We start from the raw sequence: 15,176 nt of genomic DNA on the forward strand, positions 1-15,176 counted from the left end.
ATTTCTAGAACTTTAAAATGATTTAAAATTAGTAACAAATCACTAACACATAACATGTCATATTTAATCAAATGTGTCAGAGTAAAGGATTAATGTAATTTCAGTTATTAAAGTACCTTTACTCCCTACTTAAGATTTCACTTTATGCACATTCATTCCCATGCCATTTAATAGTTAATATTAATTATTAAAATGGCATTTACCTCTTATGGTTTCCCTTTTAGGTTTTACGATCTCCTTCTATAGGGATTGATCCATTGTGTATTTCTAATACTCTTTTTGTCTAATAATATGTTCTTGCATATTTCAGAGCCAAACCCTTGCCTTCACTTATCTTTTTCTTCTTTGTGATAGATTCTTCTATGCAAGTGTTCTACGAGCTCTGTGGATTTGTTCTTATCAAATCCTTCATAGGGTTAGAGCTAGATTAGTTATAGTTTGTTTGGGTTTATTGAAGAAATCAAGAACATGGGTTTTTTGGATCGAATCTGGTATTTTTTGGACCTTTTTTTGTGGAAATAGGGGGGTCTCTAAAATTTGGAGCACTTTTAGAAAAAATGGATCTCATTGTTGTGCTCACAGCATCGAAAAACCTTCCAAATCCATATAAAGCACATCATATTTGGACATAATAGCTCGGAGAGATAATTTCCAACAAGGTTTTATGACCTCTACATATGGATCAAGGCATTTTTATTAAAAATAAATTTTAAAATTTTAAAAAGTATGTTTATTAAAATGTGCCAGTACATGGCCACCACCTCTCAACTAGTGTGCCTCCTGCACGTTGTTGTAGCCTCCCATGATCAGAGCTCCATCCTATTGCCACTCCACTAGCTAAACCACCTCTGTGTAGCCACTACACCATCGTCGAGCTACCGATCCCTTATTTTCTTAGTAGTTGATCATGTGAAATCCCAAGGAGCTTAATTTTGGGATCTTGAGGCGGTTTCAAATTATTATTATTTTTCCTTCTGGAGGTACCTATGGTTTTTTGCAATATCTTGAGCATACAGAGGTGTTTTAGGGCAAACAAGATATCGTTGAAAAGCTTATTTTGAGATGGACGCATTAGTTTAAGCTTTTTTTGATTTTTTTCCAATATGGTACCTATTTTTATTGTTAAAGTCTGATGGTCTTTTTTGCATTCTAAGAGGCATAAATTGCTCTATTCTACTCTATTTTTCAATCTAGATGAAGTGTTAGAAAGGTCTCTCTAAGCTCTTTCCAAATTCTCTATTATTTTCATCAAAATTATTCAAAGGTACACATGACCCTCGAGTGAAAAAAAATTCTCCTACTTGTATACACATACCTTCTAGCATCTAGGGTTTGGTTTTTCACATTGTGGGGGGTATTTTTTCATTCTTGTTTATGTCTTTTACATCACTAAACCAAAACTATATCAAAACAAACACCTTCTAAAAAAATGGTTGAGACCTCTTCTTGTCTAGTTCCTCTAACCCCACATAACTATCACACATGGAAAACCTTGATGACATAGCTTCTCCACTCAAAAGGATTATGGTGTTATTTAGATGATGTGCAACTAATTTATAGAGGGCCTTTAAGGTCATGCAACACAAGAACAAGATGGATGAGGCCATGGGATTGATTCCTTTGCAGGTATCTAACATTTTACAGTTTCATCTTGATGGGTGCACTACTCCTCAAGATACGTGGACTAAGCTAGAGGGATTATTTGGTACTCTCAATCAGTTTAGGGAACTTCAAATTGAGGCAGGGATTACATCACTTTTACCTAATGCTTTTCCCTCCATTAACGACTTTTTGATGAAGTTTAAATAATGGAGATCTTTGTTACACAGTTATGGGAAGTAAAGACAGATAAGGAGTGCATTTATCTAATTTTGTCAAAGCTTCAAGGAAACTTTCAAATTTTCTCATCTACCTTCCATTCTGCTATGGATGCTTTGGGTCCCTAATTTTCCATGCCCATATTTGAGGTATTCTATGATCAGTTGACTAGAGAGAAGGTCAAGCTTACACAATTAGACTCTCTAATAGGTTCAAAGAACCATACATTGGTTTCTTAGATATCTACAAGGAAGTCAAAGCATAAATTGAAGCCCAAAATAGATTCAGATGGTAGTAAGAGTTCCTCCAAGCCACTCCTAGATTAGATTGATAGATATCCACTCTGAAGGGTAAACGTTCTAAGTCTGGTGAGTCTTACTCCAAGACTAAGAATTTTACAAGTGATCCTTGTTGTTTTTGTGGTAAGGAAGGACATTCAATTTCTAAGTGTTGGAAACATCTCAAGGCTTTAGAGGAGTCCATGTAGAAGCATAGTATTCCTTCTCTAAAGCCATGACCTCCTCCTTCTAGGAAAGGACATGATCTTTCTGCATGAACTTTGTCTTCTTCTACTACTTGGATCATTGATTCATGTGCTTCCCACCATATGACACACTCACCTGATTTGGTTACATCACTTCCTCAAAATTGAAAATCACCTATACCATCTTTTAGTTTCAATTGGGGGTTTGCGAGGGATTTTTACTAAATATCACAAGGATTAGGTTGACATTCTTCAAGATTTCATCTACTTGTCAACACTAGTTAATCTTGCATGTTCTTCATATTGACCACTTTCTTGGGTATATGTTCCCTAGTTTCCTTGGGAGGAATCAATGGGTAGTTTGTAATATATATTTCTTACTTTGATATTTGAGACAATAAAACTTTCACTCTTTGATCTCTACTTCTTGAACACAATTTCTATTTCTTTTGGTATTTTTATTAAATAGTTTCAATTTGAAGTTATGCATATATGTATAAGTTATTTTCAAGAATTGCTCTACCAATATGGATAAGAGTTATGAGAGTTCTTCCAATTTTGGTCATATGTTCTCACCACATTATTTGGTTATTCGAGACCTCCATGAGCATGGTTTACATCATCAATTCATAGTTCTCCATACCCCTGAATAGAATGGGGTTATTGAGAGAGAGAAGAACATTACAAGAGATGGCCAATTCTATGATAAAGTCTCGAGATATAAGTCCTTTTTGGGCTGAGGCTATCAATTGTGCCAACTATAGTCAAAATTGGATGCCTCACAAGGAATTGCAACATTTTACTCCTAAGGAGACTTGGACTCATATCAAGCTTGATGTTTCTACATTGTGTATATTGTGCAGCAAGGCTTGGGAATTTAATCCAGATGCTCAGAGAAAAGCCATGGAGATGAAGAGACAACCACTCATTTTTTTTGGCTACTACAAGGATCTGAAGGCATACAAATTGTTTGATCCTAATTCAAGAGACGTCTTGTTTTAGTGATATGTCTAGTTTGATGAGCTTTATCCTTCAAAGAAGCCTCCATCACTAGTTTCTCCCTTATTACCTAGTACTTCATCTTCTTCTCTACAAGATTATTTATCCTTTTAAGGAAAATCTTTATGGTGATCCACCTCTTCTCCTTCCCCTAATGTTCTATAAGTGCCCAAGTGGGCTCATGATATTATTGATGTAGCTGGACCTATGGTAGGAGATCCTTTAGATTCTTGTGCTCATACATTTGGTACTAGACTATTGATTCATGTCATTTCAGATGACCTACAAAAAAATTCATAGGTGATAGGATACTCAAATTTGAATATGGCTATGGATGAGGAGTACTCTTCTTTGATGAAGAACCACACTTGGGATCTTTTTCCTCTTCCAAAAGGAAGAAAGTTGGTTCAGTGCAAGTGGGTGTATCATACCAAGTATGTTACAGATAGTTCTATTGATGGGTACAAGACACGTCTTGTTGTAAAGGGATTTTCATAAGTGAAGGTTATTGATTACTCTAAGAACTTTTTTCTAGTCACCAAGATGAAATATATTTTCCTTTCCCTCTCTCTTATAGCTTCTCGAGGATGGACAATATTTTAGATGAATGTGAAGAGTGCCCTTTTTCATGGAAACCTACATGACAAGATCTATATGGAGTAGCCTCAAGGTTTTGTGCTTGACTCTTCTATGGTGTGCAGATTTCAAAGGTCCTTATATGGTCTCAAACAAGCCCCTCAAGTTTGGTACAAGAATATGGATTCCTTCTTGCTTGCATCACACTTCACACGTTGTCATTCTAATCCTACAATGTACATTCAATGTCACAGGAGTTGATCTATTAATACTTGAGCTATATGTTGATGATCTCATTATTATAGGTATGTCACCCTCTATGATCCAGAGTGTTCAGTGAGCTTTGAGAGAGAAGTTTGAGATGACAGACCTTAGACTTCTACACTATTTTTTGGGCCTACAAATTATTTATTCAGATGGGATAGCCATACTCCTGCACCTTTTCAGTCAAGTTTTTTTTTATCTACCACTTGCTCTACTCCTACAATGGATTTTACTTTATAAAGAGAGCTTACAGGTAGTTTTTTCTACCTAACACACACATGTCCTAACTTTCCTTTGTGGTTGGCCTTATCTCTACATTCTCACATGATCCTCATGAGAGTCATTGGTAAGCTACCAAATGTATTTTGAGGTACATTCTAGGGACTACATGTTATGACATCCACTATACATCGAGGGATCCTCACATTGTTGGTTATACAAACATATATTGGGTTGGTGATAATGATGATCTAAAGTCTACTTGTGACTTTTTTTAATGTCTTTGTTATGGTCCTACCAGATGGTCTTGCAAGAATCAGCATGCTCATGCACTATCATCTACAGGGGCAGAGTACAAGGCAGTTGTGCTGGCTAGTCAGGAGGTTTTATGGCTTTGATAGTTGATTATAGAATTTGGATCTCCCCATGATAGTTCCACCTTTCTTTTATGTGACAATCAGAGTGCTATACATATTTCTTGCGACCTACTTGAGCATTGGTGGACCAAGCACATTGAGCTTCATATGCACTTTATCAGGCATTTAATTCAAGATGGATCTCTTAGCTTGGAGTGTATTCCAACTGTTTAGCAAGTTGCAAACATCTTCACTAAACCTTTTGCATCTTTGTGGTAACTTTAGCTATGTTCTATGCTTGGGGTGAAGGAAGTTGTCAATGGGGGGTCTCAGTGATGAGTCATTCCTTCCTTCTTTTGTTTTTTATCTTTCTTCTATCTCTTTCTGGAGTAGGGTTTTCCCACGTGGTTTTCTCTATTTCTCCATTTTTCAAAGAGTTGGTTGTGCTAGGTATCTCATCAGGTCATGTTGTCAGGACCCATTTATGCTTTTAGCATTATAGTTTCTTATTTTTTATGTATGATTTGTACTTACATTGTTGCTCATCTTAAGGGGGGTGTTAGAATTAAAAAATTAATTTTATTTCATTTATTAAATTACCTTTACTCCCTTCTTAAGATTTCAATGTATGCACATGCATTCCCATTTAATAATTAAATTTAATTATTAAATGTCATTTACCTCTTAGGGTTTCCCTCTTAGGTTTTACAATCTCCTTCTATAAGGGTTGAAACATTGTATATTTCTATTACTATTTTTGTCTAACAATATATACTTACATATTTTAGAGCCAAATCCTTGCCTTCTCTTTTACTTTTCTTCTCTGTGACAGATTCTTGCATGTAGGTGTTCTATTGAATATGTGACTTTGTTCTTATCAAATGCTTCAAAATGTATGAAAAAACCATTATGTTTACTTACCTCATTAAATCATGGGCATACCCCTTTTTTTGTGATTATATGGAAATTCTATACTTCCTAATACTCTATTTTCTTTTCTTGATGATCAAATTAATTTTTTTGTGTGTATTTAATATTTTTGCATTTAATGATCAAGGTATTCGATCTCTATCTTATGCATCCCCATACCAAATATTTTCATTTCTCATGTTCTATATAAGATATCCTTCTATTTGTAATCATTGTTGATTCAACCATATATATTCCTTTTACTTCCACTGTGGTGGTGTATGTGGAAGAACGTCATTCTTATAAGACTAGACTGTACTTTGCACCAAGAAGCAATGGGTACACTAAGGAGAAAATTAATCTTGAAAAAAATAAGTCAATTTTAACTATTTAACACTTTTAGTCCTGGAATGAAGCTTAATGTGTGATGTTTAAACCATCTAGACCATTTGGGATAATGTCCTCTTTGGAGGTATCCATGTTGGGGTACTTGTAGTGTGTTCTTATCAAGTCACTTGCCACCTTTGATGACTACATAGGGTGTCACCCTTTTAAATGTTAAATTCCTTATATCTTTGACAGTTAGTTTCTCTGCCATGTCTCTAGTTGTCTTCCATTTGCTGGCCACATCACTTATTAAATTTTTCTCACTGTTGGACAAGAGTTTTCCCTTTGTTTATTTTTGGTTACTATGATCTTTTATTTTATATTATCTTATCTATCCTTTCTCATTTCACCCCCTTTCCAAAAAAAAGTTCATAGTTGTCTAACAAAGAGATAGTAGCTTTGTCATGCCCAAAATACAAGGCAAAAACACACCAATTTTTTTTTAAAAAGTGATAATAGGATTAAATGTAATCCATAAGTATTCAAATAGAATTACTTAACTTCCTCAAACTCATGTATAATTACAAAATTTAAGTACCAATCAAATGCAAATTTTCTTAACATATTTTAAATTTAAATTGCATAACTTAATATATATCACCATGTTATCTAATTAACCTCAATCAAATGAATACGATTTCAAAACATAAGATTGTCGCATGAAAGTGAAATATCATTTTATCCATTTTTTGATACACACATACATATAACTAAATTACAAGAAGAAAATCATATGGAAGAATACTATTCTCTTTTTTTATTGAACCACCTGATTCAAAGGCTCCGTCGGGAAAGAACCAGGGAGAAAACCCAACATCATAGCCATTTCCGCAATAAGTTTTAAAATAACATTTATACACAGGATTACTATCCCGAGGAGAATCTCCCAACATATTTGAATTTTAATAACATTTTTGAATTTCTTTCTTGGCTCCATAATAGGGAAACCATTACAAAGTTTGCAACACATCAAGATGATCATGGAGAGAACGAAAACTAACTAGAAGACAAAAAATCTTAACATGAAGACAATTTCAAACATTCACTCCCATCCAGGTTTGCACAATAGGTTCGTCATTGAACCAGACTAGGGAGAAAGTGGATTTTTCCAATAGGAGATGTTGGCCAAAACACCATAATAAGTGCCCTTTTGGGGCTATAAACTCAAGAACTTTTGTTCTTCCATTCCTTAAATTTCAAAACTCAAAACATGGTTTGTGCTAACAAGTAGGGGCCCATAACACCCTACTCTCTCTCTCTCCTCATCTTGAGAAGAGATTCTGCACTATCAGAGTCCAACTAAAGACCTCCTCACGTACATGGCCACTTCTGCCCTATCCGAGGGTGAGTAATAACAATACTACCCATACAATCCCTTCGAAAATTAGAAGTGAAAAACAAAGAAAAATATTTAAGGAAAACCCATTTCAATCCCTCCCAAACATATTTATCAACCACACAAACATACATATGCAAAACAAACTACTTAAGAATGAACACAGCATGGACACATGAGCATGAAATGTTCCTACCTTCACAATAAGGTGATGGAAACTGAACAATTTGAGATGAGCTTCCCTTCCTTCTCCTTCTCCTTCAATCCTGAATTGCTCTCTAAAACTAGAGGTTGGGTGAACACCCTTCCTCTCTCAAATTTTCCTCTTCATAGGATATTAACTCTACCAAATCCAAAATGCAATAACTCTCCCACTTGCCTAAAGGTTCTCGAGTCTTCTAACTCAACTTGACGTAAGGCTAACCTCAAGGTGGAGTTTAACTCATCCATCTCAAGGAGAAACATTCAATTTTCGCGACAAAGCAAAAATGGGATATTTGGGTGACCATAAAAGTCAACAAAAGGGGCTAGAGGGGTGAAAAATGCCCCCAACCCATACCTATACCCCTTAGGTACTTAGTTTTCATGATTTTTGGCCTCTAGGACTACTTAGGGACCTATCAGAAAGTTTGAAAATTTGGACTTCCTAGCAACCCTCAAAAATCCAAATTAATCACTAATCTTAATTAGGGTAATTAATCTCGATTACTAACTGATTAGCAAAAAGGTAACTAACCTAGTCTAACTTAGATCTTTAGGTTACATATTTAACCCTAACTATCAAGTTGAAATGCATATACAAGCCATGAGTGTCAAGTGGCACTATAAAATCACTGTTACAAAACATTAACACTTAATGCTTATAGAATGATACATTCATTCAATTCACAATACAAATAAAATATGAACAACAAGGTCTGCATCTTTTATTAGACTCAACCCTAGTTTTCACAAACAATACATAGGGTCCAATTCTGATTCTCCATTAGATTTTTTGGCTAATAAATCTTGCACACTCATTTCACAAATCAGTAGCTCGATAAAATCACATGCATATATTTAAAACTTATTTGCATAGTCACATAAATTAAAACATAAATGTTTCATTTAAATAGCCCTTTCTAATTTTGGCAGACACATTTAGTCATCAGTAATTACATAATCAATATAAAATAACTTTATTCATTAATTCAGATTAAAACACTAGAATAATCATTATTAGGCATGCATATACCTAAACATCATAAACATCACCAATTAAGGAATATTGAACTATCTGAATGCGTATGACCTAATCATCGAGGTACCATAATCAACATCATCATCATTGGGTGAAAACACCTCATATCATCGTTAGTGAAATTTTAAAGTTTACACAATTGAGATAATGTAGTAGCTCTCAAATCATTGAGTATTGAAACATGGATGTATCAACTAATCTCAATTTTCATTAGGGCATTCACAACATAAAACATTACTTCATATCCATTTCAACCTCCTATAACAGTTTTAATAGAGAATTCATATTTGATAATTACATAAAAGGAGGAACCTTACATCCTCCCCCACTAGCTTTTGACTTCCTCCTGGAAGTCAAACAACTAAAATGTTCATCTTATGCTAGACCTTGTCTAGACTTATACCAAAATTTACTCTTGTAAAAAAATAATGTTCAGTAGTTCATATACATACTCAGGGGCGATAACATATTTACCTAATTATTCTTACTAAAATTGAAGTTCAATGCATAGCTCTAACATGGCTACATTTTCCAAGGTCAAATACTCCTTAAAACATATTGGTCACATATAAACAACATTCAAATCTAGTATAACATACTTATAAAGTCTCTAATAATAATAATATCATAGATATTCCATATTCCACACACCCACTCATCAGGGTAACATCTGTATGAGACTCCCTAAAATGAGGTTTTCATGTTAAACAACTTGGATCTTTTTTAAGGTTAAACACTTTTACTTTAGATTTTCCATGACGCACTGATTCTTTAATAGGCCACAAAACAAGTCCATCACTACACATGCACCTTTTGCATCTAAAAATCTATTAGGTTAACTCGTAACTTTAACTAGTTGTATGATTGGGTGAAATTTCATTACTCATAATAGTCAAAAAATATTCACTGGTCCTATTTTCAAAGTCTTGGGAGAGGGTGGAGCACGAATACTCTCACTAATAACCCCATACCTTAATGTTATGCAACCACTTAATTGTCAGGAATCCTTTTTGGTAGGCCCATCATATGTCACTTTGCCAACAAAATTCACATGAAAATGCCTCAAATTTAAATTCAACATCAAAGATGAAACATTCAATGCAAAAGTCTGAAACAAAAGAAATAAAGAGTGGCCACAATAGAAAAATTTTATTCAAGAAATAAAGACATGACCTAGAGGCAAATAGAATCATCAACAATACAATTGGCTAATTAGCCCCACATCACACTATTGGTATAAAGGAAAGAACATTAAAATACCAAAATCTAGAATCATAACAAATAAGGAAATAAATCCAATCACTTACAAAATTTACATTATTGACATAATGTGGTCGTACCAAGGTATCTAAAGGAAAGGGGAAATCTTAGGTCTTCAAATAAAATTGCAAGGATCTTGAATTGATTTTAGAGGGTGGTCTAATGACCATGTTGCTCAACCTATGATTGATCCCACATATTAACTACATAGCTCACTTTATCGACATCACCCTACGATTAGGGTTTACTATACCAAAGGGTTTGGCCTTTAGAACTCACTCCAAAAATACAAATGCGAGGATACTAATATAAGTCCCCTTCAATCCTCTTGTTGTTACATGTGTTTCCTTTCGAAGAATCTAAACATGTGGGGACATCAATGTCAGTAGAGTTGTACTCTGAGTTGCAGTTACAATATCAAAACTCTTATCCTTAATTCACTAAAATTATATATTAGGGCTCCTATCCATAATCTTTCTTAGGTAAAAATTCACCACAATATACTTATTGAAGTTATGTTATCATTCTTACCAAATTTAGTATGATCTTGTATGCAAATATACATCACTGCCGTGTTATTCCATCGTTTACACAAGTTCTAATTATTATTCGATAATTTACTGAATGCTATTGTTCTTATCTATAATTCCATATTCCATGTTCCATGTCTCCTAGTCATGGATGACTTATGATTTCATCCTTAGGTTGTAGGTTTACAACTAGTTAGGCATAGAACAATTATTAGGATGTTGCCAATGTTTACTCATTCATTCTTACAACTATCTCCTTGTTGATGATATAGGTCATCATTATTGTTCTTATCATACCTCATGTCTTATAATCTACTTATTCCTTAACTCTGATACTTGAACCTTTAGTTTGTGTTAGGTTGATGACCTCATCGCGACTTTACTTACTCTATATTATAGGGTTATAACAGGTCCAATAATTTCAATGTTAGAGTCTACGAGCATTCACTTGATAGTTAAAAACTTATTTCTCATGCTTATACAATAAGCCTACTAACATAATTAAACTCACATGAACCCTATCTCAAAAGTTTGCATTTTCCCACCATTTAATTTCCATTCTTACCACCATATTTTTAGATAGATTTAATCCCCAATTAGGGTTCCACTACTCATAGTAGAACTAAGATTATTTTATTCTGTGAGTGTTCCTAGCTAACTCACGTTTTCAATAGTTTCTCGCATTAGTAATCCTACTATTCGAGGTTTCCAAAGGTTACTTGCAGATTTCAATTGAGTTCTCTTTTTTTTCTTCTTTATAATCCACTATATATATATATATATATATATATATATATATATATATATATATATATATATATATATATATATATATATATATATATATATATATATACATACTACACTATAATGGTTACGAGAAGTAGATGAAGGATTAAGAGTGAGTTTCAAATACATATCATCAAGATGCAGAGTGGACATCTTCCACATGATGTATGGGTTCGAACCCCTGAAGTCCAAATGATACAGGAATACTTAGTTCCAGTTGAATGAGTCGATCGATTAACATTTAGGTTCAATTGCAATAATACGATTTCCAACTCAAATTACATTTTAGGGTTTCCAAGTTCACATGTCAACTATGATGCTATCCCTTTAATACTATACTAGATCAACCCTTAGGAAGATCTAATTATGTATTTAAAGGTGATTCTATCATACTATACTAATACTTGATTCCAATTATTAAAAAAAAAACTATTAAAATAATTAAAATCATTAATTAATTATTATTAAATCATTTACAATGTTCATTCCATCTTCAAACATAATCCAGTTTACCAACTCAATATGTCTAGTTAATTTCATCTTACAACTCATTTTAAACATTACATGCACATTTAACATGTCTTGCTAACACCTTAAAATTGAAACATTAACAACAATAAAATCATATCTAATCAATTATTTAATAAAATAATATAATGCTTAGGATTATTAATTATTTTAAATCTAACTATACACATAATCATATATTGAAGGACATGGGTTAACTCCTGTTACTATCACAGTTAAACTCCAATACTAATTCTATAGACTAATGTTCATAATACCTTTTACCAACTTTATTAAATTTATTATTTCCAATTGTAAAAATGAAAATCAAATTTCAAATGCCTATTAGAATAATTAAATTTAAAACTAAATTCTAACATATAACTTATAACTATAAAATAATTACTAACACTTATATTTAAATATGAAACTTATAGAGCATAACTTATAATCAAACACTTACTTTATATATATAATAATAATAAACCCACCTTTATTTAAAAGAATAACTTATATGTTAATTAATTCCTACTTTAACTTTATTACTCACCTTTTTAAACACTAGCATCTAATTAACTAACTTTTAACATATCTAAATATAATATACTAAAATCTAATTTCAAACACTCACTAATTAGTATCTAACTTTAATTATAAATTAAAAACTAATTAAATTATAAATACTAACATATTCTACACATCTAACAAATATTTTAACCCTTACTAACTTTAACCAAATAAGATCTAACATTGAAAACTTAAAATGCAATTCCTAACTTTAACCCCACTCCCTTCTATCCTATCCTCAAACTCCATCTACACTTATCCCCATGCTTCCTAAAGTTAAATCTTCAGAGATAATTAAGAGGAATGTTGGTGTCAGTAGGACGATCTCCAACTATTGTGCCTATTTGTTGGTCTCAAAACGTAATCTTTTGCCCCTCCACTCCTACGTTTCCAGAATGGAGTCTCTAGATGTCCACTATGAGCTTCTTGACTTTCTCTCCAAGCCGGGTGATATTCAAGGCCTACGGGAAAATTATGGAATCGGGAATCATATGGAGGAATGAACTACCTTACAAAATGGAGCAAAATTAGCAAGGCAGCTTCTAGACAAAAGTGTAGCTGAGAAATGGATGATTTTATCTGATTATTGGGCCACTGTTCTCATTTACTATGTTGATTTCAAGAAACCTATATTTCATGCAAAGCAACTGAGCATTGGAGGGGAATTTATCACGCAGTTATGGGCGTTGCTTGGGCATATGGGTTTTAGAATATAGACCTAAAAACAACAATATAACTCATCCCCATGCTTCCTTCCAACATACTAATCCCCTACACAACCCCACTTGGCAGGTGGTCGCCCTACATGGCACTTCCCCAAGGGTAGGGCATGTTGCCCAAGTCATTCAAGGTACCTGCCAAACCATCACCCTTGTTTAGGCGTCTACCAAGAAACACGTGAGGGTGATGTTGTTTCACATGAGGTGGTCAAGGGTTTAGCATTAAAAACATTTACTTTTTTTGAAATTCCTTTACTCCCACCTCCCTTCAACACCCTTCTTCCATGTGGCTACCCCACTTGCCACCTCTCCCTTTCCTCTTTAAGGCATGGCGACTTCAGCAAGGTCTCTACGTGGGCATGTGGTCCAAGACCTGTCAAGTGTAGTCTTGTCCCCCATGACATGGTAATGGGTGGGAATTTCTGAGTAAATAAGATTTTTTTGATCTTTTATTGGAGGGTTCAATCAATAAATTTTTCATAGTCCTTTACCCTGACTTGCAAGTCATCCTCTTACACTTGTCAGGCATGGGGCCATGTGAGGAGCCTTTCCATTGGTTAGAAGATCTTTCGCAGTGCCTAATTTGGAGGGGAGGGTTTCAAAAGTAATGTGCTAAAAGATAGTTAGGTGAAACATTAGGATAAGTATGACTTAATCTATAGTTTTATCCTTCTCTTTCTTTTATTTGATTTTGTAAGTTTAATTAGATTTAGACAAATGATATTAAAGGAGGATCTTAAAGGGAATATTCTCTATTATTTCAAGGGGATTAAATTTTTCTCTCATACAAAATCCAGAAAGCATATTTTCTGAAGGGGATACTTTTTCTTTTTCAAGTCCATTATTTTTGCTAAGTATAGATTTTCAATGCCAAAAATATTTTCATGCTAAGGGAACTTATAAGAATATTTTTTTTTTTCTAAGTGTTGGATTTGTGCAAAGCAAATCTATTTAACCAAGGGGGAATATTATATTTTCTTTCTAACGTTGATTATAATCATCGAGTTCAAATATTTAGTTTTAAACAATGATGTATGATTACTTTACTTCCTAATAATTACGAAAATATAATGAAGTCCCAATCAAGCATCAAATTAGTTGTTTTCAAGTCCTTAAGACTAATTTATCTGCTATGGTTGACCATTTTCAATTGTTAATACCAATTCAAAGTTTTACTTAGGTCTAATTATCAGTGTCGCAGTTTAGAAAGAATACATTTTCTTATCAAATTTCTACAAGGGGAAAATCTCTGCTTCATATGGTAATATTTAAACGTTCATACTTAACATGGACCCATTATTGCCCAAGTGTTACAAAATTGGGCTCTGATACCAAAATGTCATGCCCAAAATACAGGGCAAAAACACACCAAATTTTTTTTTTAAAGTAATAATAAGATTAAATATAATACATAAGTATTTAGATAGAATTACTTAACTTCCTCAAACTCGTGTATAATTACAAAATTTAAGTACTGATTAAATGCGAATTTTCTTAACATATTGTAAACTTAAATTGCAGAACTTAATATATATCACCATGTTATCTAGTTAACCTCAATCAAATGAATATGATTTCAAAACATAAGAATGTCACAAGAAGCTGAAACATCATTTTATCCATTTTTTGATACACACATACATAAAGCTAAATTACAAGAAGAAAACCATATGGAAGAATACTACTCATTTTTTTTGTTGAACCACCTAATTCAAAGGCTCTATCGGGAAAGAACCAGGAAGAAAACTCGACATCATAGCCATTTCCACAATAAGTTTTAAAATAACATTTTTACACAAGATTACTATCCTTAGAAGAAATCTCCCGACATATTTAAATTTCAATAACATTTCTAAATTTCCTTCTTGGCTCCACAACAGGGAAACCATTACGAAGTTTGCAACACATCAAGATGATCATGGAGAGAATGAAAACTGACTGGGAGACAACCAATCTTAACATGAAGACAATTTCAAACATTCACTCTCATCCAGGTTTGTACAACAGGTTCGTCATTGAACTAGACTAGGGAGAAGGTGGATTTTTCCAACAGGAGATGTCAGCCACAACACCATAATAGGTGCCCTTTCGGGGCTATAAACTCAAGAACTTTTGTTCTTCCATTCCTTAAATTCAAAAACTCAAAACATGGTTTGTGTTGACAAGTAGGGGCCCATAACACCCTACTCTCTCTCTCTCTCTCCTCATCCTAAGAA

Source organism: Cupressus sempervirens, chromosome 6, assembly GCF_028749045.1.
Source record: "Cupressus sempervirens isolate cs-2001-9-10 chromosome 6, ASM2874904v1, whole genome shotgun sequence".
Taxonomy (NCBI): domain Eukaryota; kingdom Viridiplantae; phylum Streptophyta; class Pinopsida; order Cupressales; family Cupressaceae; genus Cupressus; species Cupressus sempervirens.